Source organism: Lactuca serriola, chromosome 9 (assembly GCF_051521515.1).
Source record: "Lactuca serriola cultivar US96UC23 chromosome 9, Lser_US96UC23_V15, whole genome shotgun sequence".
Classification (NCBI taxonomy): domain Eukaryota; kingdom Viridiplantae; phylum Streptophyta; class Magnoliopsida; order Asterales; family Asteraceae; genus Lactuca; species Lactuca serriola.
In genome coordinates, this window is record NC_136416.1 from 191434348 (window position 1) to 191446968 (window position 12621).

Sequence of the window (12621 nt, forward strand, 5' to 3'; positions counted from 1 at the left end):
AGTAACTTCTTGTGAATCAGTAACCTAATTCAAGTTAATTTGACGTTGATTTTGCAGTTCACATACGATGATCGATATGATTGAGATGTTTTGTTCTCTATAAAATGGGAGCTAACCATTGGTGAAATATTTCCTTCTAGGTAAAAAGATCAAATAAACCCCAGATTAAATGGTAACATTAAGAAACAATAAATTTGGCTCTTACTTTTTTACATGTTTGGTTACTAAAACACGCAAAAATCAACCATTTTGACTTTATAAATCGAAAATCAAATTTAGAAACGAATCAAGAAGAATTATTGTACTTTGTCATCCATACCAATAAGAATTATAATTTTATGGATCAAATCAAGTAACGGTAATGGTGGTTGTGTATCTAGAGATAGTAGCATGTAACCTACACGTTCAAAATTGCAAAATCAAACAACAAATGGTTAGAAAGTCTTAAACTTGGGATTCTAATATACGTATAGATATGGTAGGTCTTTTAGCAGAAAGACAAAGAAGGGTGAAGAGAGAAATACGATGTAGGGGTTTGTGGCATTGGTAGAAGGTGGTGAGGTGAGTGTAGGTCGAACAGGTCTTGCATGTTCAGAAAGAAATAATGCAGAGCATGCCCTTGAGTTATCTAAATCAGAAAAAACTGTAGAAAAGCAAACTATAGAGTGATGTGCTCTTATCTACATAAGGCTAATGTTAAGTGTATAATATAATATGAAAAGACATGTAATTTATGTTTGTATTTTAGTTTGGTCTTCTGAATTACATTTAAACATTAATTTTTTCAAGAAAAGATGTTATTGTTATGTAAACGTCCACAAAGTGATTATTCAAGAAAAGACTTTTTTAAAGAAAGTTTGAGTTCAAAATAGTGAAATCAAGGTTTGTTTTTCTTCAAATTGCGTTTCTCGAAACAATGTTTTTAGGTTTTACTTGTTGATCTTTATTAAATATAAACGGTAATGATTGTATGAATCACTACTAGAAAAACAGCCTTTTACGACGCTCATTGCGCGTCGTAAAAGGTTCAGACGACGCGCAAATGCGCGTCTAGGAAGGCCCTGTCATAAAGAGAGACGATGCGCTTTTGCGCGTCGTCTATAGACGACGCGAATTTACGACGCTCATTTACGACGCGCGTTTACAACACGCAATGCGTATCAAGGAAGGCCCTGTCATAAAGGAAGACGACACGCATTCGCGTGTCGTAACCTTATGACACGCGTGTTAATGACACGCAATGCGTATCAAGAAAGCCCCTGTCAAGAAAGGTCATGTCATAAATGAAGATGACACACATTTTTGCGTATCGTAAATTTAAATATTTAAAAAATATATATATTTATATATTTATTAATTTTTAAATCATAATAGAAATAAAATACCATATACAAAAAAATACAATCCATTGAATAAACTTTAATGTCATACAATTCTAATTCTTACAATATATAAATTTGCATTCGTCTAATCTACTCTATGTTTCATACTAACAATTGAAATGAAGAATACAACACTTGCATTTTCAGCATCTTATCTCTTTCGGCTTGAGCTTTCTTTTCCACTTCTAACTCGAGAGCTATTCGCTTTCATCAACCCTGTAAACACAACACAAAATCACTTGTCATTTTCATTCGCTTTCCAATTTCCGTTGTGTGTTTTCCTATTTCCTTAGTTTGTGTACAATGGAGTAAGCAAGTGTGTATTGAAGCACCTTCCATGTAATAGTACCCCCTTGACCAATACTAGTATCAGAACATAAAGCACCTTTCTGCACAAAAAACAACAATAAGTCAACAAAGAGTCAACATGTTAGTTGCAGCCTTGTTTCTTCTTCTTCTTCTGAACTCATCTCTTGCAACCATTGCTCTAAGCCTACTCTGAATAGATACAACAACTCCTTGTCAAAACATGTACAACCGGTTTCAATCAAGACACTTAATCAATCAAAAACTTCAACAATTAATTTATTTCCTTATTAAAGTTAGTTCTTTTACAGCTATATGTTTGAAGATATAAAGAAAAAAAATGTCAAAGGAGAATAAGGAAATACTGAATGGTAGAACCTCATTACTGTTATGCACACAATTACTCAAACCAGACTGCCAAATTCTAACAACTTCTCCAACTGTTCTGTTTTCAATCCTGTCAAGCACAATTTTTTCACAAGTAAGGCAGAAGCATGGAAATAAATAAAAGTGGGCTTCTTGAATTATCCTTCATTTTGATAAATATACAAAGTTATATGATGTGTGTGTACCTAATGGGGCCATATCTTGGTCCACGACGGAGTACAACAATGAAACGTGATCCCTCTTCATAACCTCGAATTCCAGTCCTTCAAATTTCCGGAGTGCCATCTTCCTCCTTCAAAACAAGAAATATGGTGTCTTCCTTCTCAATTTGAACAGGAAATGACCATTTTGTGCCTTCATCACGGATCTATTAGATAAACAATATGTAAGGAAAATATCACTATAATAAATAGATAAAAATTGTATAATGAAAGAAATACACACACACACACACACGAAGGACCCCTAATCACCTATAGCTTGCTAGGTTGGTCAGTCTCACACGGTAAACAATGAACTAGAAAACCAAACTTAAGGGCTTTTATGAACCAAAAAGAAAGAGTAAAATCGAACATTTCTATCAAACTTAAAGGCTTTAATAAACCAGAGGGTAAAATTAAAATTAAAAAAAAAAGTTGCAAATATCCGAATTTAATGAACCTAAAATCTAGAAGAGGGTAAAACCGACAAAAACTTACAAACTTAAGGGTTTTTATGTCATTATCCCTATATTTAAATGGTTTCCTTTAAATCTTCCATAAAATAACTTGTAGTAGTTGCATCAGAAAAAACTCGTGTTTTCTTGTATACGATATGCAAAATTCAAAAGTGGACTACCAAAAATTGCCAAGTTAGATTCATAACTTTATGTACATTTTGTTAAATAAATCATCCAATATATTTCAAACAAGACCAAAGAACTCTAAATATGTACTCAATTGAAATGAGAATCACGTTCCAAACCCAAAATACCCGGTCTAAATCAAATCTTTTCAGTTCTCTACCAGTTTAGCAGAGTTTTGAGTTATGTGATTAGAACAAAAATCATCCAATTGATCTCAAATATCATCATCTATCTATACATTTAATATGTATATATTTATATAAGGACCCATAAAAAGTAGGGTTAGAGAATAGAGATGGGACCTAATTTTCACCAATGGCGCAAGGAATGCAAGGCGGATCTTTTGCTTGGTCTTGAGGAGTGATTTTTTGCAAACATTGATCATGAAAAGTATGACCACAAGGAAGAACAGCAACTGCTGGTGGTGCTGTAGGCTGGTATACTGCACCTTCTGATGTTAATGAAAGATCCCTCTTGCATAGCAAGCATTTATATTTTGTCAATTCAGGAGGACTTGTCTCAGGATCTGGCATATAATCAAACACATTACATTAGTTAGTAGTTACCATGTCATATATATATATATATATGAAGAAATAGTAAGAGTAAGAAACGATAGTGTACCTTTCCATGTAATATGAGAGACTGTAGGACTAGGAGCAGCTGTCACAGGAACACGAGGTCTAAAATTTGACGTGTAAGGTATAGATGGATTCATAAGAGCACGAACACGTTGTTGAGTCTGTGATTGTGATTGGTAGATTGGTATGGAAGGATGAGCAAGATTGGCTGTTACAGAAGCAGCTGGTTTTGTGGGGAATCGGATTGGCATTGAATGATGAACCCAATGGGGGCCTGAAGGTGGGGCCACTGCACTTCTCTTGTGATATGGTCTCGCATACTACTCAGAATTATTAGAGAGACCATCAACAGAAGTTGTAGGAGCTTGTCCTCTAGGATTGTTAGGAAGCTGAACCATTTGAGATTGGCCTACATAAGACCAAACATAAAAAATATCAAATATGTATGCAATATATCCAACTGTATACATACACTTCTTAGGTTTTTATTTACCATGACTGAAAAAGGGACCTTGAGGATTCATCGGATAACTGACAGGTGCTGCATCAATTCGATCTGATTGTCATAAAAACGATCTCAAGAAATTAAAAAGAGAGCAAGTAGTCATACCAATAGAAGGTCGAACAACATTATCTGGATACTGACGTGTTTGACTTTGACCTGAAAATAAAAAATTAATCTCACATGATAAGTAAGACTTAACTTGTTGTCTATAACTGTATAAAAACAGTCTTATGCCACTCAGGATACCTGCACTAGTTGTCTGCAAGCTTATTTGTCTCTCAGCAGATTGAGGGCTATCTCTCCCATTAAACTCAACTCCCAGCCTTTTTGGGAATGGGAGATCTGTTACACCTTGACCACTGCTAACCCAAGATACTTGAGGAACTACTGTCCTCTGGTTTTGTGAAAGCAGACCACCCCCAGGACCTTGGGTAGGCATGTGATTCTGTAAATAGGGATGTTTTCCTACAAGAAAACATATTGATTCAATAAGGATAACCTTATTGTAAACTGAAAACAATCACCTTGCTTACCTGCATAATTCTGTCTGGTAGAAGTAGAACCACTTCCAAGTTTGAGAAAAGAATTCATGGAACTCTCTGATGGTGACAAATCTATATTGCTTGGATAACGAACCTGAGATACATATAAGAGTATAAGCACTCCATGTTACTGAATCAAAAAAGGTTACATGAACAAATAACAACGTACTTTTGAATTTATTTGTTACTTTCCTTTTCCTATTATAACATCGTAGCACCCAATTATAGTAATGTCATGCAAAGACATGATATTTACTGCTATGATTGAGTACATTTTTCATGCAATAATAGGAAGAAAAAAATGAAAGTAAGATGCTAATGCTATGCATTCAGACGAATCCAAAAAGAAAATGAAATTACCGCAACATTGAAGGTAGGAGCTGGGTGTTGTCCACGAAGTCCATTCAGGCCCAAAATAGAATGTCTGGAGAGAGTTTCTTCCCTTGCACGAGGAATATTTAGAGAACTAAAGCAGCAAGAAAACCAAAATCACTAGTTTGTGTCATAAAAACAACCACCATCAATTCTAAGTTCTAACTAAGGACCTGATAATGTCAAAAGGTAACACGATTTCTTTTTACAAGGATCCCTTTGGTGAAATACATGCCAAAGGGTATAAAATATCAGATTTATTTGTCCTCCACATAATTAGGAACCAATGAATTGCAATAACCATCTTCAAATTGTACACAGTAAAAATCCCTAGAAGTTTCAATTTAGTCATTAATTTTTATCCCATTCATTCTGTCGGTAGACATGCTGAGTTGGCATCCTATACTTCACACGGATTCTCCACATCAATACTTTATTTTCTTCTTATATTATAGAGAAAGAAAGAGAGGGGGAGGGGATATGAAGTACATAACAAATTGAAAAGAACACTTACAATTGCCTAGTTTGCTCTTCCAGAGTATTAACAGGTGAATACAACTGCATTCGAGTATCTTGATAGCCATACCCCCCATTAGCATTATTAACCTGTACCTGTGGTGCCTGGTACTTTATCATAGAAAAGTAAAGTTTGTTTCTATCAAATTGCTATATAACCTTTGGAAGATATACGTTCTAAAATCTAAAAATAATCATCAGATTTTCACATGTTTACACCAATATGGCAATAATCGATCGTCTTATTAAAAAAGTGGTTATGTCACATAACATAACAGCCACAAACTATTGCCATATTGCATGCTAGGTCACTCATCATGTACTTGTAGTCTTATACAAACCGAACATTGAACTTCATATTTTGTTCCGCTTTAAGCTTTTGAACAGGTAAACCCATCTGAGAAGGCATCCTATGTGGCATATAGTTGGCAAATAGTGTCCACTCTATGTCCATGTGGTGCTGACATGGTATCCAACGTGGACTTTTTAATTTAAGTTCTATTAGAACTTACAACTAATACCATAAATATAAATACACCCATTCCCATAATACAATAACGGAAACAGAGAAGATGAACATTAGACCAAATGTGGATTTTATGCATCTCCACCCAAGATCTGGATGTCAAAGGGGAGTGAAAAGCTATCATCTAAGATTGTAGAATCCAGTGTTTATGATATGTGTATACTAATTGGATCGTTCTTTTTTATAGCAAACATGGAGTCCCAACGACCTGTTGTATTAGTTCTAAGTGGAAAATCAAAAAGCGAGAAGGAATTTGCAAGGTCTTTAAAACAAAGTTCATCCCTTAAAATCACAGGTGATGTAAAATTCCAGACCTATTTGCATTCTGAGATGGAAAAGCAATCGGAAAAAGATGAATTCAACATTGATACTTACATGGATCCTGAAATCACTAAAGAAGGGCATTGGTCCTTCAGAAAAAAGATGAAAAAGCTGACTACTGAAGAAGGGCTTCGTGGAGAAAATTGCAATCAAGCCCTAAATTGAATAGTTCTCCATTTAAAGAAAACACAGTATAGGGCTAGAGTTGATAATTTGGAAGAAAAAAGATGAAGAACAGAAGAATATGAGGTCAAAGTAACAGAATGGAATAAATAAAGGAAAATTCTTACCTTTTTCTTCGAACGGAGGGTCAATTGACTTTCAATTTTCGGTGTTAGGGCTTAGCGATTGTAAGAGGAAGAAGACAAACGTACTCTCATAGATGATGGTTGTATGCGCCTGATTTTGCAAAGACGAGTTAAAGGAAAGAACTAGGGTTTTCTTGTTGTAAGTCAGGGGAGAAGCCGAGAAAGTAATTAGAGGAGAAGGGGGGAATCGCTCAAGAAGAAAAATAGGATGTCTTCGTAAGATGGAAGGGAAAATTGGTTTAGAAGCTGGTCAAACGTAATGAAATCTTGAAACGTTTGGAAACAACTTCTCCCAAATGGTTGGAGAAGATGGTCGGAGACAGTTGGCGGTGCGAGATCGGAGGTTGGGTGGTGGTGCGATGCTGCTATGAAGACCAACGCCCTAGGGCTTTTTCTTGCTAATCGGAAGAGGCGGGGGGGTTTAATTTTTGGGATCCAGTATAGGCGGGTGAAATCCCGCTTAAAACGCGTGTTTCATTAAAAAATTATAAAGCGAAACTCTTAGATGACACACGTTTTATGAAAGGTGCCCTACGCTTTTTCTTTTTTTTCTTTTCTGACACTAATTTTAGGGCACGCACAAATGCGGTGCCCTCTATCCTTCATATTTTGCAAAACTGACATTATTTTTTAGGGCACACACAAATGCGTATCGTCTATCAGCGCGTGTCATTGTTTGCGCGTCATTAAAGGGCTTTTTTCTAGTAGTGAATGCTTGTGCACATGTTATGATTCATGGAGACAGAAGTATTTGCATGGAAACCAGAAACTAAATGACACATGAATAAATATCATAAAACCAAACATAATTAAAGATAATATATGAGCATACAATCTTTTGAATATAAAATAGAATCATATCCAACTTCCTTGTAAATGACAGTTTATTGATTAAAGTAGAAACTAATTAGATAATGCGGGACAAACATCATGAAACTCGATATGACAAGCATCAACAACAGAATGGAAACCCAGTGTAAATCCGCGTCGGTTGTAAAAACAAAAACATTTTCTATGTTGTTTAAGTTCATCACAACATTTTTCGGTCGGTGGTTTACAGGGGTCGTCTAATGCTAAAAAAACAATCTCTAATATCAAGCATGTCGCAAACCCTGGATTGTGGATATACTTTGCCTAGTAATAGTGTGAGAATTACCATCACAATAACAAGAAAGCCAAAAGGCTTCATGATTATTCAAAATAGACCAATCAATATCAATATTAAGGAGTAACACAAAAATGTATATGAGTTTAAGAAGATCTATGTTGGTATTTATAGACGTTATAGAATGAATTTAAAGATTTAAATATTTTAAAAATACTAAAATGCGACATTAATTATGATATAAATTACTTTGTTCGTTATATATAAAGTAATTAATAATAAGGAGAACCAATAAACTAAACGGTTCAAAATAATAATAATAATAATAATAATAATAGTAAACCGATTAAAGATAGATTTACGTGTCTATTGGAAAGTTAATTAAATCAAGGAAAATCAATCAATCTCATTTACTATTGAAGAATTACCATTGTTTCTACCTATACCCTATAACTTTCTTTATTTAAAGTTTTTATTTATATGGCGCCAAAGAAAAGTGAATCTTTTCTTTACTGTCTCTCTATACACATTCGTCAATCATTTGTTTTCCCTGTAATTTTTGTTGAATCTATTTCTTTGCTCTTGTTACTATGTAGGTTCCTATTAATCGTTTATGGCTTGTAATTATGTGTGTTTGATGAAATATAATATACTGTTTTGATAATCCTTGACTGTTGTGGTTTTTTTGCAGTTTACTACCAAAATTGGGTGCCCAATCATGCAAATGATCCCCAGATACATATAAGGTTTTCACTTTTGAGCAATTAGTCTGTACACTTGATGGAATCTGATGAAAGCCCTTTTCTAATTTGTGATGCATGACATTCTGATTGCAATGTCTTAAGACAGTGGCGAGTCTAGAATAGAAAACCATGTGGTTCAATAACTTAGTTCAATCGGGTGAAAATGGGTTCAACAAGAACGGTTCGCCCAGAAAAATTACAGTTTAGCATGTATAAAAAATGGTGTTGAAAGGACTAAGCCCAAATCGGTCATTCCCTAATTTTTTTTATTACTAAAAACAACTTGTACTTGGAGTTAGTCGGTCTAAAAGAGACATGAGCAAGCTTATGTTGTACAAATGTAAAAGAAGAAACATCTATTTATAATAGAAAACTCCTTAATAATTTTTTTTCCTTAGAGTCGATGTGGGACTCCTTAATCCCACTTAGATATGCCTTTTATTGTCTTTAGTTTATATCCTTTTTTACCTTCATTTTTTAACCAAACACATTAAGGTAGGTCCTTAAAAATATTTAAGGTAGATTCTAAATGTTTTTTTTGTATATAACTTGTTACAAACTTTTAAATTTTAAGTGGGTCAAGTCACCCACCTTCCCATAGCATAGTCCCGCCACTGTCTTAATGAAACGTGTTGGTGCTTCTCCAAATAATTGACACAAAGTTTAGTACTTTTGAGGAATGTGCAATCTTGTCATTTACATTCAGTAGAGTTATGATCTACGCAATTCAGACAAAAGCTATTCATAACAGATGGGTTTATGGTGGAATCTAGACTGTCTCTTGGTGATTTCCTGTTTATACGTTGATGATCCTTTAATTTTGTGTTTGTTCCTTTCTTATAAGATAACCCACCCACATATATTTTCTAGGGGCTTGTTTTCTTCCTTGGCATGTTTTCTGCTATATGGAGGAAGGCATAAATTAGAAATGAAGATCAACGCTTTGTAAGCCATTAAGCTGTTCTTGAAAGACATATATGTTCAATTATCATTCTTTTCGTTCATAATGGAGGCACCATGAATTTATGGTCAGTATGTGAAGGTCCTTGTCTTTGATCAAAATCATGTCATTTTTTATTTTAATATTTCTCATCTACTATATATATATATATATATATATATATATATATATATATATATATATAGGGTTAGGTTCATGTGTAACACTCAGTTTCGAATCGCTTCATTATTCGGGGTTGTGGCCTGATCATCAGTATCATAAGGCTTAGGACCTTGGGGAAGAATGGATTTGGCCTTATTTTATGAGGGTGTTAAAGTCTAAGTGATCTGAGTGTTTTATGGTGTTTCGGAGCCCAAGGGTATAATTGTAATTTGTTATCTCTGTCCTTTATGATTTTTGGATTTGGTTCGGGGAAGTTCAAGGCTATGATGGGTTGCAAGAAGTGTAGGGATTCTCTTCACCTTTCCTTGGATGTAAAGTTCGTTGGAAATAGACTTAGATCGAGGAAGTTAGGGCCTTCAGATTATTAAGGGTTTTGGAGGGAACGCTGGTACGCGGGGCGTACCAATGGAGTACACGGGGTGTGCGGCTGTGTAGGTCAGTATGGTTGGCGTAAAGTGGTATACTTTGGGCGTAATGTGAAGGGTGGTGTGAGGCCTCGTACGCTGGTCGTGCGAGGGTCAGTTAGAAAACCCTAATCGTTTGTGTTGTCCCCTATATAAGCTTTATGATATCCTCTTTTGGTCATTTCTAAGTCAGCCTCCATGCTCTAAAAACCCTAAATTGACCCACTAGCCCATGTTTGGTGATCTGGAAGCTCTTGTGAGATTTAGGCAAGGTTTTGTGGATCTAGAAGAAGGAGGAACTTGAAGACTTGTTGTTTGAAGGAAAGCTTTGAGATCCATTATTTTCATCTCCTTTTGGTAGCTTGGGAGGTATAAAGTTCAAACCTTGCCTTTTCATTTCATGGATCTTCTTCTTATTGCATTTTTTTTATCATTTTAACCCCTTTTGGTTGATGATTGGGAGTTAAGTCGTTCATGAAGCTTGAAATCGTAGAACGGGTTATATCATGGGTTCCTTGCGCATAAAGGTGCAAACGTTATGGTAGTTTTGGTTCCATGCATGTATTTAGTCAAGTATTAAGCTCTTTTTAGCTCTAGAGTCCCGTTTGGCCATGCATACACATGACGTTGGCAACTTTATATGATTAACCACCTTGGGAAAGTCAGATCTGAGCTTGGATCCAAGTCTTAATGGACTAAGTGATGAATTTAGAAAGAAGTTCATAATTGGTGGGTATGTTGGGCATACAAGTATGTATGTTGTGCATACAAGCCTCCAATGTTGTACGTTGAGCGTACAAGCTGAGTACGACCCGCGTACTTGGCAAACTTGGGCTTTTTGCATTTTGGCCTTGGTTGTGTTGGGCCATGTTGTGCCATCTGGATTTTTATAGTTGGGATGTTGTGACTTCTTGGGTAAAGGACCACGAAAAGAATTGATCCCAATTTGGAAAATTGGTCCATATTTGGGCCTTAGATGTTTATTTTTGGATTTTTGGCCTTTGGTCATCTAGTTTGAGCCTTGGCTTTGGGCCAAGCTTGAGGAAGGGTAAAATTGTATTTTACCCTAATTTTGGACTCATAGTGTGAGTTAGGGGCTATATGTTGATAGGTTGTCATCCTGGTATTTTATAGCACGTGTATTTTGCGAATCTACAGTCAGAGATTATTCGTGGGATCAGCTGTTGATGGGGTGTAGTCTGGTTATTGGCGGTTCGGGAATCTATCAGCCAGTAGCCAAGAATCGTCTGTATGATTCGGTAGTGCGAGGGAAGTAGCTTTTAGCAGCAACACCTCTGGAGGGGAAAGTCGGTGTGTCTTTTAGCATTAGCGGCGTCGGACGTCGCCGCAATTGTCGTCGCAGCTAATAGTATGCATTCTATTCATTTCCAACCGTTGGATTAGATGTAGATTGAACGGAAAGGGTTTACAGATGGAATTTGACACAGATCGACAATGTGAAGGTATTAGTGGCGGCGGCCACCTTTAAGGGCGACAAATAACATGGAAATTACTTGTCGTACCTAAAGGTGGGCGTCGACGCTAAAGACGTCGCCGCTAAAACCTTCATTTATTGTAGTGATTGCACATGACTATTACCAAATGAATAGTTTTTCTCATATTTGAGTATCATATATAACATAAATATTGGAAAACTGAGTAATCTAACCATTATAAATGAGGTTTTCAAAAAAAACCATTTTTTTCAAATTTTGAAAAATAACTATTTTCTCCGGAATGGATGTAGATTGAACACACAAGTTTTACGGATGGCATTTGATGTGGATCGACAGTGTGAGGTATTACCAGCGATGCCTTTATTAGGGACTTAAAATTTTAAGCAGTCACTTCTTGTGAATCAGTAAACTAATTCAAGTTAATTTGATGTTGGTTTTGCAGTTCACATACGATGATCGACGTGATTGAGATGTTTTGTTCTCTATGAAATGAAATTGGAGCTAACCACTGGTGAAATATTTCCTTCTAGGTAAAAAGACCAAATAAACCCCAGACTAAATGGTAACATTAAGAAACAATAAATTTGGCTCTTACTTTTTTACATGTTTGGTTACTAAAACCCGCAAAAATCAACCATTTTGACTTTATAAATCGAAAAGCAAATTTAGAAACGAATCAAGAAGAATTATTGTACTTTGTCATCCATACCAATAAGTATTATACTTTTATGGATAAAATCAAGTAACGGTAATGGTGGTTGTGTATCTAGAGATAGTAGCATGTAACCTACATGTTCAGAATTGCAAAATCAAACAACAAATAGTTAGAACGTCTTAAACTTGGGATTATAATATACGTATAGATGTGGTAGATCTTTTAGAAGAAAGACAGAGAGGGGTGAAGAGAGAAATACGATGTAGGGGTTTGTGGCATTGGTAGAAGATGGTGAGGTGAGTGTAGGATGAAGAGGTCTTGCGTGTTCAGAAAGAAATAATGCAGAGCATGCCCTTGAGTTATCTAAATCAAAAAAAACTGTAGAAAAGCAAACTATAGAGTGATGTGCTCTTATCTACATAAGGCTAATGTTAAGTGTATAATATAATATGAAAAGACATGTAATTTATGTTTGTATTTTAGTTTGGTCTTCTGAATTACATTTAAACATTAATTTTTTCAAGAAAAGATGTTATTGTTATGT

At 35.4% G+C, this 12621-nt stretch overlaps 2 long non-coding RNA genes across 2 annotated transcripts; both read right to left on the reverse strand.

Moving 5' to 3' along the window:
* Positions 1-4001: 4001 nt before the first annotated feature.
* On the reverse strand, positions 4002-4455 carry LOC145072300 (uncharacterized). Its single transcript, XR_013690968.1, has 3 exons — positions 4252-4455; positions 4111-4161; positions 4002-4041 (listed from the first exon to the last, which is right to left on the reverse strand). It is a non-coding gene; the product is annotated as an uncharacterized LOC145072300 (long non-coding RNA).
* Positions 4456-4609: 154 nt separating this feature from the next.
* LOC145076989 (uncharacterized) lies at positions 4610-5512 on the reverse strand. The gene is made up of 3 exons (XR_013692900.1): positions 5434-5512; positions 4908-5013; positions 4610-4641 (listed from the first exon to the last, which is right to left on the reverse strand). It is a non-coding gene; the product is annotated as an uncharacterized LOC145076989 (long non-coding RNA).
* Positions 5513-12621: the final 7109 nt, after the last annotated feature.